This window comes from Triticum aestivum, chromosome 7B (genome assembly GCF_018294505.1).
Source record: "Triticum aestivum cultivar Chinese Spring chromosome 7B, IWGSC CS RefSeq v2.1, whole genome shotgun sequence".
Lineage (NCBI taxonomy): Eukaryota > Viridiplantae > Streptophyta > Magnoliopsida > Poales > Poaceae > Triticum > Triticum aestivum.
Genome location: NC_057813.1, coordinates 47879860 through 47897634, shown reverse-complemented (window position 1 = coordinate 47897634; position 17775 = coordinate 47879860). Strand labels below are relative to the sequence as shown.

At 47.3% G+C, this 17775-nt stretch overlaps 2 long non-coding RNA genes and 2 other non-coding genes across 4 annotated transcripts; 3 read left to right on the top strand and 1 right to left on the bottom strand.

Moving 5' to 3' along the window:
• The first annotated feature begins 7375 nt into the window (after window positions 1–7375).
• LOC123163232 (U1 spliceosomal RNA) lies at window positions 7376–7537 on the top strand. The gene has a single exon (XR_006481799.1). It is a non-coding gene; the product is annotated as a U1 spliceosomal RNA (small nuclear RNA).
• A 3074-nt stretch (window positions 7538–10611) lies between these two features.
• LOC123163238 (U1 spliceosomal RNA) lies at window positions 10612–10774 on the top strand. The gene has a single exon (XR_006481803.1). It is a non-coding gene; the product is annotated as a U1 spliceosomal RNA (small nuclear RNA).
• Window positions 10775–11728: 954 nt separating this feature from the next.
• Window positions 11729–15897, bottom strand: LOC123156092 (uncharacterized). The gene is made up of 3 exons (XR_006477830.1): window positions 15659–15897; window positions 11895–14635; window positions 11729–11780 (listed from the first exon to the last, which is right to left on the bottom strand). It is a non-coding gene; the product is annotated as an uncharacterized lncRNA (long non-coding RNA).
• Window positions 15893–17409, top strand: LOC123156093 (uncharacterized). The gene is made up of 2 exons (XR_006477831.1): window positions 15893–16823; window positions 16934–17409. It is a non-coding gene; the product is annotated as an uncharacterized lncRNA (long non-coding RNA).
• The last annotated feature ends 366 nt before the right edge of the window (window positions 17410–17775 follow it).

The window sequence follows — 17775 nt, the reverse complement described above, 5'->3', positions numbered from 1 at the left end:
GCCCCCGAAATCCAGGGGGGGCCTCCTAGATGTGGTACGAAGGTAGCCCATAGGCCCATATCATTTCCTGAAACGAAATTAGCTCAAACAAAGGAAAGAGGTAGCAGCCTAGGCGCAAGTCCGCAATCAGGAATTGATTACTTTCTTCTCGCAAAACGAAATTAGCTCAAGTAAACAAAACTAGGCCCACATTGATGTACGCACGCAATCATGGCGTAACTCTTGCGACGTGAGATCGCATCCCTAGGGTTTCTAGGGTTCCACCTATCCTCCGGCGCCGCCGCACCGGAGTCCACGTAAAATCTCACCAGAGTGCCGGACTGATCCGGCCGCGGGTGAGATCTACCTTCTCCCGTCATGCGCAGAGGTGTGCATGGCGGATCCAACGCAACAGGTGCTAGGGGGCAAGGAGGATGCGATGGCGACGGTGGAAGTTTTGGCAGCAGCAGGAAGGCCGAGCGGGTCGGGGGGAACGAAGGAGGGGGTTACGGAGGAGAGCAGGCGTAGGGACGGGTTTGTTCACAGTTCGCAGGATGTGCAGAACCAATTCGGAGGAGAAGAAGAGGAGTTTGGAGATTATCATGGGCCTGAACCTGATTTGGAGGACCAATTTGCAGGGATGAAGCTCCATGGAAGGGAGGAGGAAGAGCTGGATTTCTCAGCGGAAGTTGACGATCTGATTAAGGATGTCCATTGGCTTGCCCTGTTCCGTGTCCACACTACAAAACCCTTTAGCCACGCTGCGCTCTTGTCCCAGATGCGCAATGCTTGGTCGGCGGCTCAAGGGGTGACGTTCAACATCAAGGGACCCAATTTGTTTCTGGTGTAATGCCACTGTCTAGGTGATTGGAGGAGGATTATGGATGGAGGGTCATGGCTGTTTAGGAGGGCACCAGTGGTGATCCAGGAGTATGATGGCTTTTCAGACGTCAAAGGCTATAGACTCAATAAAATTCCGGTATGGGCGAGGGTGAAGGGGTTGCCGGATGGTCTCACAAGAAGGAAAGAGTTAGCAGAGAAGGTTGCAGCTAAAGTAGGTGACCCACCTTTCACCGTGATAATGAATGAGGGGAGAATCAACCCAGCTAGTACCCTCCGGGTGAGGGTTCACGTGGATGTAAATATTCCGCTTGTTCGTTTTGTTCCAATAACCTTGAAGGAGTATAAAAGATACAACGTTTATTACGAGAAGCTACCGGACTTTTGCTTTGCTTGTGGCAAGATGGGCCATGTAGCAGATGAGTGTGGCGATGGGATTCATGACCCAAACTCCTTTGAGTGGGGTGAGTGGCTGCTGTGGGAGCCTGAAGTGCCTACAGCCCAAGGTGTAGGAGGTCGGGGTAGAGGAGATGGAGGTAGTAGGGGAAGAGGTTGGGAGCAGGTAGGGGGACCGAGGAGGTAGAGGAGGGAGAGGATCGATGGGTGGAAGGAGGAGAGGGGATCCTGGAGCAGGGGTGCAGCCCGCTGGAACGCAGCATATGGATATGGAGGGTCAGGAAGACGGCGTAGGAGGTTTAGTGGAAAGGGGAGCGAGGAAGCGGCTGGTTGAGGCGGATGGCACCCTAAACGTCTGGGGACAATAGCTCAATCATTTGGCTGGACGGGTAGCCGGTACTGTCATGATGATCGAAGGGGGTTCTCAAGCAGCAAGCACAAGTGGTGTGACCTCCACCCCGGAGAAGGACCCAATTGTGAAGAGGAGGCGGCAGGATGGAGATGAAGGTGCTTTAGTGGATCAAACAAGAGAGGAGGCCTCCTTCGAGGAGGGCCGCCGGGCCTGATGAGGACTTTGTGCTGGAACTGTCGCAGGATTGGCGACCCAGCGACAGTACATGAGCTCCGCGATCTCGTGGGGGCTAGTGCGCCGTCGGTTCTTTGCATCGTTGAAACCCAGATCGCAAAGAATCGAGTGGAAGGTTTGGCGGCTTCGTTAGGTTTTCAGAGCAGTTTTGCAGTAGCTAGCAATGGCCGGAGTGGCGGTTTATGTGTTTTTTGGAAGTCGGAGGTTAATTTGGAAATAAGAAACTTCTCTCAGTATCACATTGATTCTTGGGTATCTGATCGGAGCGGGGAGCAATGGCGCCTCACATGTTTGTACGGCGACGCTAACAGAGGTTTGAGGTACAAAACGTGGGACACTATGAAAAGGTTGAGAGGTGAAAGTACTCTTCCGTGGCTATGCATTGGGGACTTTAATGAAATACTGCATCAAGAAGAGCAGATGGGTCCCAATCCCCGTGATAGTGCTCAAATGGGAGGGTTCAGAGAAGCGGTCGATGTGTGCCGCCTAGCCGATCTTGGATACAAAGGCCTGGACTGGACATGGGAAAAACAGGTCGCGGGAGGTCAGTTCTGTAGAGTACGCCTTGACAGGGCCCTTGCCTCGCCAAGTTGGTCAAATATGTTTCCTTATGCTAGCGTTGAGCATCTGACTGCAGTCAAGAGCGATCACAACCCAATTCTCCTCGTGACCAAGCTGGAGGAAGAAAGTATACGACTCGGCATGCAAAAACCTTTCAGGTACGAGTGTGCCTGGGAAAGTGATGGTCGGTTCAGAGATGTGGTGGAATCTTCTTGGAATGGCGAGGGACCAGCGCTGTCAGTTTCTGACCTGGCAACAAAACTTCACACTATGGTGAGGACTATGACTCACTGGAACAAATACACTTTTGGTTGAGTTTGCCACGAGCTGCTTTCCCTGAGACGTCAGCTTACCACACTCAGGGCGGATCCCTTGAGGGTCGGTCCTACTGTAGAAGAGAAGAGGGTAGAGGATCGTATGATCGAGCTTGCTTACATAGAGGAGGTCATGGCAAGACAAAGATCCCGCATCACCTGGATGTGGGAGGGGGATAACAACACGATTTTTTTTTCAAAAAAAGGCAAGTGCTAGGCGAGCAAAGAACAGGATCACAAAGTTGGACCGCCAGGATGGAACCGTTTGTACAGATCAGAACGAGCTAGCAAATATGGCAACTTAGTTCTACTCCAATTTATATCCGTCTGAAGGTACTATTGGTATGGAGGAAGTGTTGTCACACATCCCTGCAAGGGTGGATGGTACTATGAATGCTCGTTTGAATGCATGCTATAGCAAGGAGGAAGTTAAAGATGCTCTCTTGCAGATGTTCCGTACTAAGGCCCCGGGCCCAGATGGTTTTCCCGCACACTTTTTCCAGAAACATTGGGATTTATGTGGTGATGAAGTTACAAGGATGATAATCAGAGTGCTTGATGGGGTGGATTCGCCGGAGGAAATTAATAATACGTTCATTGTTTTGATTCCCAAGATTGCAAGTCCAAAAGTTTTAGGACAATTTCGGCCAATAAGTCTTTGTAATGTGATCTATAAGATTGCTTCAAAGGTCTTAGCAAATAGCCTGAAAACTATCCTCCCTGAGATCATCTCCGAAGAGCAGTCCTCTTTCGTCCCTGGACATCTCATTATAGATAATTTCATTACAGCCTATGAGTGCTTACACTATATGAAAACCAAGCGGGTTAAGGGTAACATATATTGTGCTTTAAAACTCGATATGATGAAGGCTTATGATCGTTTGGAGTGGGCATATCTGAAGGCAGTGATGCTAAAAATAGGGTTTAGCCCTCGTTTCACCGAGACAATTATGAGGTGTGTCTCATCGGTTTCTTTCTCTGTTTTGTTTAATGGTGATAGTTTGGATGTTTTCAGGCCCACCCGCGGGTTGCGACAAGGAGATCTTATTTCGCCATATCTTTTTTTGATCGCAGCCGAAGGGCTTTCTTGTTTGCTCAAGGGGGAAGGAGGTGTATGTGGAATTTCTGTGGCACCCAATGCCCTGGCAGTCAATCACTTACTTTTTGTTGATGACAACCTTCTCTTTTTTGAAGAAAATGAGCTGAGTGCAGCACGCATAAATGAGCTCCTGAGAACTTATTGCAATGCTTCAGGCCAGCGGGTCAACATGGAGAAATCGTCCATCTTTTTCAGTAAGGGGGTTCCTGTTTCTGCTCGTGACACCATTAAAAACACTCTTGATGTTCATACTGAATCATTATCCGAAAAGTATCTTGGTTTGCCTTCGGACGTGGGCAGGGCAAAGGAGGGATCATTCAAATACTTAAAAGATCGTATTTGGAAGAAAGTGCAAGGTTGGATGGAGAAGTGTTTATCAGGAGGAGGGAAGGAGGTGCTCATCAAATCTGTGGCTCAATCTATCCCAATGTACTCGATGGCCTGTTTTAAGCTTCCAAGGGGGCTGTGTGAACATATTAATAAGATCATCCTCAAGTTCTGGTGGGGTTGCAAGGATGGACAGAGGAAAACAGCATGGGTCACGTGGAGAACGATGACAAAGCCGAAATTCATGGGTGGTTTGGGCTTCAGAGATATGGAGCTGTTTAATCTAGCCCTACTAGCGCGGCAAGTTTGGAGGTTGCTACATGAGCCTGATTCGCTAAGTGCCCGTGTTCTTAAGGCAAGGTATTTCCCAAATAATCACCTGCTGGAAGCAACGTTAGGACCTGCGCCTTCTCAGGTGTGGCGTTCCCTATTGGAAGGCAGGGATGTGCTAGCCCTGGGGCTAATTAAGAGGATTGGATCGGGACAAGATAGTAATATCTGGTACGATAACTGGTTGCCGAGAGATTATAATCTACGGCCGTTTTGTGCTCGATCTGTAAACCCTCCATCACTGGTCTCGGATCTGATTAATCCTGCCACACGGGTATGGAACAAGCCAGTCCTTGTCGAACACTTCATCGCTCCTGATGTCGAGGTGATCCTTAATATTCCCCTCAGTACTCGGGTTTAGGGCGACTTTTGGGCTTGGCACTACGATAAACGGGGAGTTTTTTCGGTTCGGTCAGCTTATAGGATGCTCGCTGCAATCAAGTTCCAAAGAGAGGATTGGTTGGAACACCGACCGGGGCACTCCAATACCTCAGCAGAGAAAAAGTCGTGGTCTCAACTTTGGAAGGTGAAGGTACCATCAAAGGTGAGGGTTTTTGCGTGGAGGCTAGCACATACATCGATCCCGACTGGCCAAGTACGACATGATAGGAACATGGCATATGATCCTGAGTGTTCTATTTGCGGAGCAGTGAATGATACTTGGCGGCACTCGCTATTTAGTTGCCGCATGGCCAGATGTGTTTGGGCTCTTGGGGATGAAGAGCTGCTGGAGCATGTGATATCGAACCAAAGCGAGGATGCTCGACTCTGGTTATTTTGGCTTTTTGAAACTACAAGTCAGCAGGACATTGCCCGTGTGCTGGTCACCATGTGGGCGATCTGGTGGGCACGGAGAAAGGCAATTCACGAGGATGAGTTTCAGAGTCCACTGTCCACAATGTGTTTTATTAAACGATTCCTAGAAGACCTGGACATTGTTGCTGTTCGTTCCACGCGAGAAAACAATGCTCTGTGTTCGGTCCACCGGGAGATGATGCGGCCAAACTAAACTGTGACGGTGGAGTTTCATCTCTGGGGGAGAGAGGTGTAGCAGCTGCGATCTGTCGGGATAGCACGGGCAAGTATCTAGGAGCTTCAGCTGTGGTTTTTGATGGCCTGATTGAACCAGCGAGTTTGGAGGCACATGCATGTAGTGAAGCTCTTGCACTAGCTCGGGATTTGAATCTTCAAAATCTGGTGATAGCCTCGGACTGCCTTGAGGTGATCTCGAACATCAACAATAATGCATCACCGGTTTATGCTCCGATCATAAAGGAAATTCTTGTGAGTAGGAATAGTTTTCTTACAGTTTCTTTCCATTTTGAGCGTAGGAATAATAATTTTGAGGCCCACTGGATAGCAAAAGGAGTTGCGTCTCTTTCGGTGGGTCGCCATGTGTGGCTAGGGAATCTCCCAGACATTGCTTGTATCCCGGATGTTTTGAGTTTTGAATAAAATTCCTAGTTACTCTCAAAAAAAGGAAAGAGGTAGCAGCCTAGGCGCAAGTACGCAATCAGGAATTGATTACTTTCTTCTCGCGAAACGAAATTAGCTCAAGTAAACAAAACTAGGCCCACATTGATGTACGCACGCAATCACGGTGTAACTCTTGCGACGTGAGATCGCATCCCTAATCCACTGCCCTATTCTTTGTTCCTTGGTCCCGAACTTTAGATCAAAAGTCGCTGGCTGCCGGCAGCTCGAGTAGCTGGACGCAGCCACGCAGGACTCACACGTACATCATCAGGCCATGGCAATTGACAGCACCGAGTGCGTTCGTTATCCACTTTCTAGGTGTTGGGAGTATATTGCCGGGTGCCTCCTGCTTGACATCCATATCGGATCGTTGTTGAGCGCCTAATCACGGACGCTGATGCGATTGGTTTTAGGTATATCATTTGTAGGCGCAAAAAAGAAGAGGTATATCACTCGTACTATTCCCTATTATTTATGTTGCTGATGAAGTAATTTACCTTCACATACATATAAGATGCATATCTTCCACTGCTAAATAATTTGGCAATATTACACATCTATAAAAATTGTTGGATAAAATTGACATTGACCCTATGATAAGTGGATTTGTATCAAAAATTATTTTAAGAGACTAGATCTTATATATATTGTTGTCCTTTGCTTGCTTAGTCGTTTTGTAGCCTAGTTATTCGAATGTTTCTCAGGATAAACATATGTCTAACATGTTTCGCCTACAGAAGAATGACCGATCCCTTGACACGAATCATGGCCTTACTACTAGGTCCCCGATGGCCAGCGGGGTTTTAGAAGAAACTTCTAGAATAATATGTAGAAAGTATTGAACGAAAATAGTATCAAAATTGGTTGCATTAAAATGTTATTGGTTATATATATTAGGAGGGTCCCAAATTTTTGTCTTGCCCCGGGCCCCCAAAATCTCAGGACCGGCCCTGATAAGCATGTAGGCTTGGCCTGGAGTCTGCCCAAACTTCATTGGTATCGATCTATCTTGTACAAAGCCACAAGGCTCTATAGGCAATATGAATGTAAATATTTAGGTGAGGATTCACTCCTCGCGTCACCAATAAAAACACACACGGTCGAGGTCGAGCTAGCAAACGTACTCGTGCTGATGGTTGGCCTTGCTTAGATCACCAACGGCCCCACGTGCGGCATGTGAAGCTGCTAGGAAAGTCCACCATGTCTCACTCATGGCGCTCCAACGACGCATGCATGATTATCATGCGAGTTCGCCGGGATTTGGGCATGAGGCCGCCACGTCTTCGGCATCAGCCATTGTGTTAATGGGCTATATGTACAACTGGGCTCTTAAATACCTCGGCCGACGAGTCTGAAAATATTGGTTAGCCAACGAATCTGTGTCTAGTTTAGTCCCATACGGAAACATTGAGAAAATCGGCTCAGGGAAGATGTGTATATAAGTGGAGGGCATGACAACGTTGAAAATCACTTACCTGGACGGGGTCTATGAGTGATCAATAAGGCTCATGGCCTAGATCAATGGCTCGCGTTGCACTTTGTGAGTGTGTTGATCTACCATCTTCCTTTTGAGAAAGAGTGAACGTCATAATTTGTGATAGAGGGGGTACACGTTCGCGCGGCCCCTGCCAAGTTTTTAAACTAAAATTTGTGTTCGTTATGGCTCTTTTGAGAAATTTGTCTTTATATTTTTTTGGTCCAAATTCTATGTATAGTATTTCTTTTGCAAACTTTCTGCTTTGATAAATATTATTTCATCACAGAGCACAATCGAGACACATGTCCAAAAAAGTAGTTGAGTAAATGCTGATGAAACAAGTGCAGGCCAGATCAAATTGACGGCACACCAACCATACAAGTTAAGTAGATGAAGAAAGTTTATATTGAGAAGATTGTATTTTGCTTACTGCCATACGGAAAGCTGGAGAAGATTGTCGTGGGAGAGAAGTGCATATAAAAGGAGGGTAGGACAGCTTGTAATCATACTTACAATAGGCCAGAGAAGTGCATTAACAATTTGACCAACATACTGAGCACAGTTTTTTTATTTTTTAAAACTAGGCAAAAGATTTGCCTTTTTCATTGATTACAAAGTATCACTCTCGCGGCATAATGTTACACAAATGCTTTGCTCCCACACGGCACCAAAGCGAGCACTCCTCTTTAATCTTGGCCATCAAATGAGGCATGTTTCTTATGTTCACTTGATACATTTATATCTGAAACCTTCCAGTAGTGTTCGGTACTTCGGTCACCGTCTGTGTATCATCCTGCAGCACATGCCAACCATGCAAGTTGAAGAACAGAGCTTATCTATGTTTGCCAAGATGCGGCGTGCCTACCCGTTTGGTAGCAACATGTCAGTCTCGATATGAGACCTAATAAAAACTTAATTCAAAGGTATAGTGCAGATGCAGTGCACCTGTGAATTTGCTTCTGAAGCATCAAGCGTGGGTGCTCTTCAAGAGCTCACAGCTCGAGATCCGCCGATTTGCGGGCACAAAACGAACGCCGAAACGTGAAATAGACTATCATGAAGCTGGCTAGCAAAGTCCAACATGACAAGACCGCTCCAGTAAATAGCACAGGATTAAAGTTCAGTTCTTTTGTATGTGCTTTGCTGCTGACCACGGCAAGTTGGAGGAAATTGCACAAACCACCTACTTTTGATGCTAGTGTTGCACAAAACACCTACTTTACAGGTTTGTCACCAAAAATGGATGGTTTGTGCAATTTTCTCCCGCAAGTTGTACCAGCTCTTCAGTTTTTTTCTTTCTTTTTAGGAAAAGCTCTTCAGTTTTTTATTTACTTTAGGAAAAGTTCTTTAGTATTTTTTTATAAACATCCTCCTCCTTTATTCAGTCGTCACAAGGATTGTGTCGTTTACAATCGAAGGTATCACCTCAACATGAGGTGATTCGCGAACCAACATGTGGTTGAATGGTTAGATGGATAGTGGTATCTCCAGCCCACCAGGGTTCAAATCCTGATGCTCATATTTATCCTGGATTTATTTCAGGATTTTCCGGCGATGTGCATTCAGTGGGAGAAGACGTTTCTGTGGACTACGAGGCGCCTACAATAACTTTATGGGCGCTTATAGGCGCCGGCGCACCGGCCGAAACTTTCGGCCGGTCCAGCCCAGGCCATCGGATGTGAGCTAGGCGGCCGTTGGATCCAGGCAAAAAAAAAAACAGATCGCCCCCAGCTTCTTCTTCCTCACGCAGGCGGCCTGGATCCGCATCTCCCACTCGGGGAGCACGACGCCGCGCCTCCTGTCCCCTCCGGTGGTCGTCCCCGTCGTCAGTCCCCATCCTCGCCGGTCATCCTCGTCACCCACCGGACCCCGCCCTCGCCGGCCGTCCTCGTCAACGGTCCCCCACCCTCCCGGCCTCGTTCTCGCCTCGACCAATGCACCAGCTCCACCTACGATTGCAGCTCTTGACGATGAAGGTTGTAGCTCCGCCGCCCTCGCCATTGATGCTCGCTGCAGGAAAAATACGTCGACGGCGGCCGTGAGTCAATCAACACCATTTGAATGGATGTAGCAAAAAATTTCACCGGTAGTAGCAAAATCAAAATATGGGTGCAGCAAAAACGACGTCGCCACCTTCGCGAGGTCGCAGCTCCGCCTTACATGGATGTAGCAAAAACCTCCAACGGTAGTAGCAAAATCTTACTACGGTTGCAGCAAAAAAATCATTGTCGTCCTCGCGAGGTCGCAGCTCTGCCTGATGGATGTAGCAAAAAGCTTTGCCGGTAGTAGCAAAATCCAACATCGGTTGCAGCTTTCCCTTGTTGTGCAGTGCCATTGAAGCATTCTATGTCTATGGTTGAAGCTTTTTTCAACGGCTGTTGAAGCTTTTCTAGGTGACGGTTGCAACACTTGTATACGCGGGGAGATCAGGGCATGGCTGGCGATGGAGCTTGTGGTGGCCCAAACACAGCCCGAAAGGAGGGGGGAGGGGATGCGCGCGCGTGAATACTGTAGGTAGGCGGTGGACGTGTCGTGCGCGTGGGGAAATCGCCGGCCGTGCAGTGGACGGCGGCCTCGCCGGGGAGATTGGGCTGCCGCAGGTAGAGGGTCGATGCGGGGGTAGACGGCGGCCTTGCCGGTGAGATTGGGCTGCAGCGGGGTAGGGACGCGATGCGGGGGTGGACGGCGGCCTCGCCTGCGAGATTGGGCTGCAGCAGATGGGGTGCGGATGTAGGTCTCATCGACACAGGAGCACGAGGTAGCGGGCGACCGGTCGAAGCTTCGGCCGGCGCACCGTCTCCAAACGTTTCCCTAACTTTATAAAATCACAAGATGATATGCAGGACAAGCTCTTCAGTTAAGAGCAACCGAAAATCGTTATCAACATGGATCACGGGTTGTTCAGCCGGCTCGTCCCGACCTGCCGTTATATCCTCTGATTGATGTGTTCATGGGCTAGATGCTACTGGGCCCATTAATCACTCTGCCTTCCAGAGGCCGGTGGGCTAGAAAATAATTGTAGACCAGTTTTGTGGTCGGTCTGAGATTAACCAGGCCACCCAAGGTGAAGTAAAGATAAAGGTACCGCTCAAAAAAAGAACGCAAGGTAAAGGTAATTGCGTAAAAAACACAAGATAACTGCGTTTTGTTTCGTACCATATGGGAGGATTAAGAAGATTGGTGCCAAAAGCGAGTATATAATTGAAGGGTAGGAACACTTTGAAACATACCTACCTGTACGAGGTCTATAGGTGATCAATAAGGCTCATGGCATAGTTTAACGGATCACATTGCACTTTGTGAGCGTGTTGATCTACCATCTTTTTTTCGTGGGAGAATGGATGTCATAATTTATGAAAGAAGGGGTTACGCGTTTGAGCGGCCCCTATCAAGTTTAAAATTCAAAAATTGTGTTGTTTTTCTTGGTTCTACTATTGTTTTGTACACTTGACACAAACTTCGTTTTAAATTTAAATTATTTCATTTTCTTAATGCTAACACTCATGGTTTGATAAACTTGTGCAAAAGAAATTTATTACGGATTTGAATAAATACACATATCCAGAAAAATAAAGTTAGTGAATGCTAACCGTGCAAGTTGTGAAGATGGTTCAAAGTAAGCACGAATACCTGCGTACATTGATGCTGCAGCCAAGCATCGATGACCACCAGTTATGTTTCTCAAGATACCGTATGCCCATCAGTTGGGTGGCAACATGTCGGCAGAGTCATTGTGTAAAAAAAAATGGTTCCGGATGCTTCGGCCTCAACAACCACATATATATATATGAACAGCTTCGACGGTGATCGACAATTGACAGATAATTAGTGGTAGCTCAGTAAGTAACTGCACACTCGTCATGTACTGCAAGAAGATTCTCACTTCACTGCTCATGGCGGCCTTCCTCCTGTGCTCCTGCGCGATGTCCGTCGGCTCGTCGCGCTACACCGTTGGCACGAGCGGTGAAGCGAAGGTGTGGAGCGCAGCGGCATTGGCGGTGGAGGGAGTCAACGGTGGCCGCAGAACTGCAGGGAGGTCGCTGGGGCGGAAGGTGCCGGCGAAGGCGCCCCCTCCACCCAAGCCCAACAAGTCCACAGGGGCGAAGCCTCTGCGGCCGCCGGCACCACCCCCGCCATGCCCTCCGGTGGCAGATGCTAGGTTCGGTTGATGTGCTGCTTTAGCTTTTACCGTGACCCCTCCTGCGTTGCGTCGCTGCTGTGGTGGACGTTGTTGCGGTTACACGAGCATTGCTCCGTGGAGTATGCGTTTCTTTGTGGGACGCGTCTAGCGAGCGGCAGAGTGCTCGCTAGCGCTCGCGAGCGGCAGGCCAGAAAAAATAAGCGTTTGTCCGCTGGTCCCAGGAAGGAAAGATCCTTCGCGCCAGCTGTTCTCACCTGTTCCCACGCGCAAACAAAGGAAAAAGCAGATTAATAGAGTCGCCTCACCACCCGTCGTTGTCACGTGATACCCATCAAACTACTAGCGCACCCCACGCCCCTCTCACCCACCCTCTCTCCCTCGCTGGTCGTCAGCTTCTTCCCCATGAAAGAAACCAGATCCAATGCCATGAACCAGATCCTGTAGAGCTGCCATGGCAAAGCAGCCAAGGTGAGGAGATCTTGGTCAGAAAAACAGGAAGAAGAGAAGAGAAGCTTACCAAGCAACGCCAAGGTAAGAAATCCTTCTCCTCTCCCATGTGCAAACCTTGTTGACTATCTCCCTTGCCCTTTCCCTCTAAATCTCCCAAATCAAGTAAAAAAAACTCCATGATTTTGAGAAGGAAGATCAAGTAAAAGCATAAGAAATTCAGTTCCCTGTGCAAGAAAACCATGGTTTCAAACCAACTTTCACATGGATGTGTGCAAACAAACATATCCACGGGTGAAAAAATGCATCATAGTAGAAAAAAGGTTGATGTAGTTCCCTGTGCAACTAAACATGGTTAAATAGCCAACTTTCCCCTGGATGTGTGCAACAAGCATACACAAGGTTGTGTGCAGGTACCCATGTATTATAGCCAACTAAAACATGTATTCTATCCAACTCAAACATCAGGTATCCAGCGTAGTCTCCATCAGGTAGCCAGCTTGTGACTATCGTTCAACATTATATGCTTCATTACTCTCATTTCCTGGAACAATATCTCGGGGTTTGCAAAAAAAAGGCAAAGGTGATTAGTTATCATTACATACAAATATTTGTTCTCTGGAAAACTAGATTAAAATGTTGAGGATGGCAACTTGATATCCTGTTTGTTCTGCAACTAGAAATGCTGGTGATGACAACTAATGAGATATTCTTGTGCGACTAGAAATGCTGATGATGCCAACTAATGAGATATTTTTGTGCAACTAGAGAGGCTGAGGATGCCAACTACTTGGATAATGTTGTCCAACTAGAATTGTAGAGGGTGCCAACTAAATAGATAATCTTCTGCAAGTAGAAAGCCTGAGGGTGCCAAGTGATTAGATACCGTTGGGCAATCCTCAAATTTTTTAAGATGGGATTAATCTGAATTTTTGTGCAACTAGAGAGGCTGAGCATATCAACTACTTGGATAATATTGTCCAACTAGAATTGCCGAGGGTGCCAACTAAATAGATACTCTTCTGCAACTAGAAAGCCTAAGGGTGTCAAGTCGCTACATACTATAGGGAAATCCTCATTTTTTTTAAGATGGAACTAATCTGAGTTCTTGTGCAACTAGAGAAGATGAGGATGTCAACTAGTTATTGTTGTGCAATTAGAATTACCGAGGTTGCCAACTAATTAGATATTATTCTGCAACTAGAAAGCCAGAGGATGCCAAGTCGTTACATACTCTTGGGACAATTCTAAAAAACTTGAAGATGGCAACGTTGAGCAACTGAGAAAGTAGAGCATGCCAATGCTTAATTAGTCCTTCTGCAACCATGTATGAAAATTCATACACTTGGCTGCCTGTATGTGGAGTAAAAAGTATTCATGATAGAACTTTATGTTACCACAGCGGCTGCTGCAGAAGATGTGGCATCTACCCCTTTGGATACTGCCTTCGCGCGCACATTTCTTCTCTGCAGATTTACTAAGAGGAATCTTTCGCCACCATAAAGTTTTGCCTAGCAGATTCTGTGCAACTACTTCTATTGCCCCTGCCAACTACTTCCAATGACCGTGTCCAACTGAAAACAACTATGTATGCAACTAGAACTACTATAGATGCCAACAAAAAATTATCACCGTGTGTGCAGCTTTCCAATGACCGTATCCAACTGAAAACAACTATGTGTGCAACTAGAACGACTATAGATGCCACCCAAAATTGATCGCCGTGTGTGTAATTTTCCAATGATCGTGTCCAACTGAAAACAACTATGTGTGCAACTAGAACTACTATAGATGCAAACAAAAAATGATTGCCATGTGTGCAATTTTTCAATAATAGGATCCAACTGAGAACAACTGTATGTGCAACTACAACTACTATAGTAATGATCGTCTCCGACGAAAACAACTATGTGTGTAACAAGAATTACTATAAATGCCAAAAAAATGATCACCATGTGTATTCAGTTCAATGTATTCCGTTCCACTTTCACCGCCGTAGGAAAAAGGTTTAGTGTTGTGCAACTTTCTAATTGTCGTATCCAACCAAGAACTGCTATGTGTACAACTACAACCACTACGGATGCCAACTAAGAATGTGAAGATCAATATATCTGAAAAAGTGATACATACAATCAGTAGAAACAGAGGGCAAAAATACAAAGGAACGAAACAGATAAAATTGTTGCTTATGAATCAATTGCTGCTTCTTCTGCTTCTACAGGGAGATATATTGGCTGTGAGTATCGAGCAACTTCTTTGCTTTGCATGCTATAACCCCCGAAGGGCATCCTCGTCGTTCAATAGCCGTTGGCCGTCGTTGTTGCAACAGCAGTCACATCGCGGGCGCGCGATAGTTGGTGTTGAGTTCAGCGAGGATGCAGGCCGAGAGCCACGCAGGTCGCCGCCGGCGAGCACCTTAACCCCACACGGCTAGCCCTTCGTAATAACGTGCATTCATTTGGATATTACACACATCGTCCTTCATTCTGCAGTACAAGTAGACAAGAGGGATGCATACCTGCTTATTACAATTCTCAGCCCGTTTGGACAACGGCGGAAAATCTTGACATCCTTGCTTATCTTCCTCTTGAGCCACTGGCAGAGCTGCGCTGGGTTCGCCTTCCCCGCCACGGCCACGACTCCAGTGCCGACGTTTCCATCCCTGTCAAACCAAAAAATCAGGCAAAATGGATGTTTCTGAATGCTCTTGTGCAACTAAAAATGTTGAGGATGCCAATTAATTAGATACTCTTGGGAAATGAAATATTCAGATTTCGGGCTTCTAGAAGAAAATGCTGAGGGTGTCAACGCAGCTACAAAAAGACTGAGGATGTCAACTAGTTGGATTGAATTGTGCAACTAGAAATGCTGAGGATGCCAACTAACCAGGTACTCTTGTGCAACTAGAAAAGCCTGAGGATGCCAGCTCATTTAGATACTCTTGTGCAACTCTTTCTATGCTCTTCAAAAAATTCAAGATTGATAATTTACAGAACATACAAGCGTCACGGTGTTAGCCAACTAAAGAAAACACTTATTTCACCACCCAATCATTGAACGTTAGCTGACTAGAAAACACTTATTTCGCCACACAATCGTCCGCTGATTGATAAGTTTTTGCGAGGAAGATGAAACATATATAGAATTGGATTAGTTTGCTTCAGCAACTATCATCATGTACTGTAGCAGACTAGCGCTAAATTAGAAGAGGAAATTAAACATTAATTAAAGATGTAAAGACAAACTAGACTCGTGTGCCAGGTTTACTAGCAAAATAGTACTATACTGTACTAGATTGTATTGACATGCAGGCACCCAGAAATACACCGGTGCCTCTGAACATTGTGCTGCCGCAGTAGATATTGCTAGGATGTGACGGTCCAAGCAAAAAATTTCCGATAGAAGCTCTCGCTTAGAGCGAATGCAACGCTCTCCCATGGGACCCCTCTGCCCGAATCAGCCCAGAAACGCTGTCGGCGTATGGACATGACATTTTTGTACCTAGGCCTAGCAGATCATGACGCTGGAAAGACCACATCAGACACCACTACCACCGGAGGTTGCTCCATCTCTGCCATCGCGTGACGCCCACATCACATGCCACCGCGACCAGAGGATCCTCCACCCCTGCCATTTGGGACGCAGTGGACTCAGTCGGATCTAGAGGGGAAGGATCTCAGCTGACCTCGGGCAGAGGAAGTAGACGACGGCCGCATCCCGTCGACGACGGCGGGGAACAAGGACGATGGGGCTGGATCTGGTTGGGCAGGGAGCAGCCGAATGGGCGACCGTACCTACGCCGGCGACGAGAAGCGGGTCCCCACCGCGCTCCAGCCCTTCCCCTTCCCTGCCCCCCGTCTTCGGCTGCGTCGCGGCAGCGGTTGTCTCTCGTCGTCGGATTTGGGGAAAGAACAGGGCGAGAAGAGAGGAAGTAGACAGAGGCCCGTGGCAAGGGTGCTTCCTACGCGACGCAAACCGTCTGGAGCAGGAGAGCGGCGCTTGCGGGCGGGCCCAGCCACGTGCGTGTTTGGTCACCTCCTGACCAGGTACGACCTGACGCCGAGGACCGCACGATCTGGGCTGATCGAGCGGCTTGTGTTCGGCCGCTCGTTCTGCCTAGATAGTGCGCATGCACTCTGAAGTATTTGGGTTCTTTGTGATCTCATCTCATTATAAAGTCAGTAAACTAAGAACCTGCCAAGCCGTGGTGATTTTCTGAACTGTTGGTTTAGACCCAACCTGTTCATCAGCACGTCGGCGCAGTTTGCATATACAACCCCTGCTCCGCCCCTCAAAGTGAATTTTAAAATTCAGATCGGGAACGACCCAAAGTGCGATTAACTATGGGCTTATAGCTCCTGTGCAACACATTTGAGGTGAATTGGCAAGAGTGCGACGTTGTTCGAGCGAATTGCTGTGGTGCGACAATTTTGAGCAGGTAAATAGCCCATGCATGACATGGTTGTTAAACTCAACTGATGCCCTCATTAGCTGTTGGGGGCTGGACCCACCACTAATCCACGTAAGCGCGGGACACACCACTTGTCTACTCGCGGGACCCACCTCCTCGCAGCTAGAAGAGACGAGCGCCCGTACCCGTCCGCCCGCCGCCGCCCATTCAGCCCCTTTCCCCAATCTTTCTCTTCTCCGACGACCTAGCGCAAATGTCTATCTCCTCCGCCATGCACTCAAAATGGCGACAGTATGATCCAATGCTGCTCACAAGGTGCCCTGACTGCCCATGCCCAGAGCCTCTTAAACGGTTGGTCACTAAGAAGGATGATAATGGCAATCTTGGACGGGAATTTGTGAAATGCTTGAGCAAACCAATGGCCGGAAGGGATGGCAAGGTTAGATCTCAGTTCTAAGCCCGTTCTTTTGCTGTCTTTTGCTCTGATTTCTCCATATTTTGTTTTTTCTCCTTGAATTTGGGATTTAGGGTTCATATTGTGGTTTTCAGATCCTGAAGAAATGTTACCATTTCAAGTGGATTGATGAATATGTTGATAGGATTTAGTTTGATAGGATTTGAGCGTGGCCGCAACCTGGGAGCTCAATTTGGGCGGGGTGCCGCCGATTGCTATGGAGAATATGGGGAGCTTTGGCGGAGGGGCGGGCAGAGTCGTGCCGATGGCGATGTATGCGCGCAATGATGAACTGCATGCGGGGTCCAAACTGACCGAGGAACTGAAGAAGATCAAGAAACATCTAATGCAGATGATCGATTTGCAAAAGCAAGCAAATATCATGGCAGGGGGTTCTATTGCTGTATCATTGCTCTGTTTTTGTTTTATTTGTTGTTCATCTGTCATTAGAATGGGCATTTAGGCCTGTCAGGGTAGAGGATGTGATCTGTGCGCCATGCCAAGTTCATGTATCTGAATTGAAACAGCAATTTGGAACACAAATTATTCAGTATTTATGCTCTGTTTCCTTTGTTTTTATTCTTCAGTTAACAGAGTACACACCCAAATTCAGTTTCTAGTAAAAAACAAAACTGGGTTGCCGAATAGATGATGGGCCGTGAGAAAATAACCATGCCCAAATAGAGACCAGCCCACCCACGTAGGGGCAACAACCCTATTTTATAGCATAGAGGCAGCCATGTTTAGAAAGATGCCCTCAGGTCAGAAAGATGTATGTCCTCCAGTCCTGGAAATATTCCGTCGCGTTTTGTCTTTAAAAAATACATGTTAGTCTGGGGTGTTTTCATAGTAAACTAATTTAGGAAAAACCTTCTACACGTAAATTTCCAATTATATATACTAATCTCATAATTCTAGGCTTACGTTCAATTGTTTG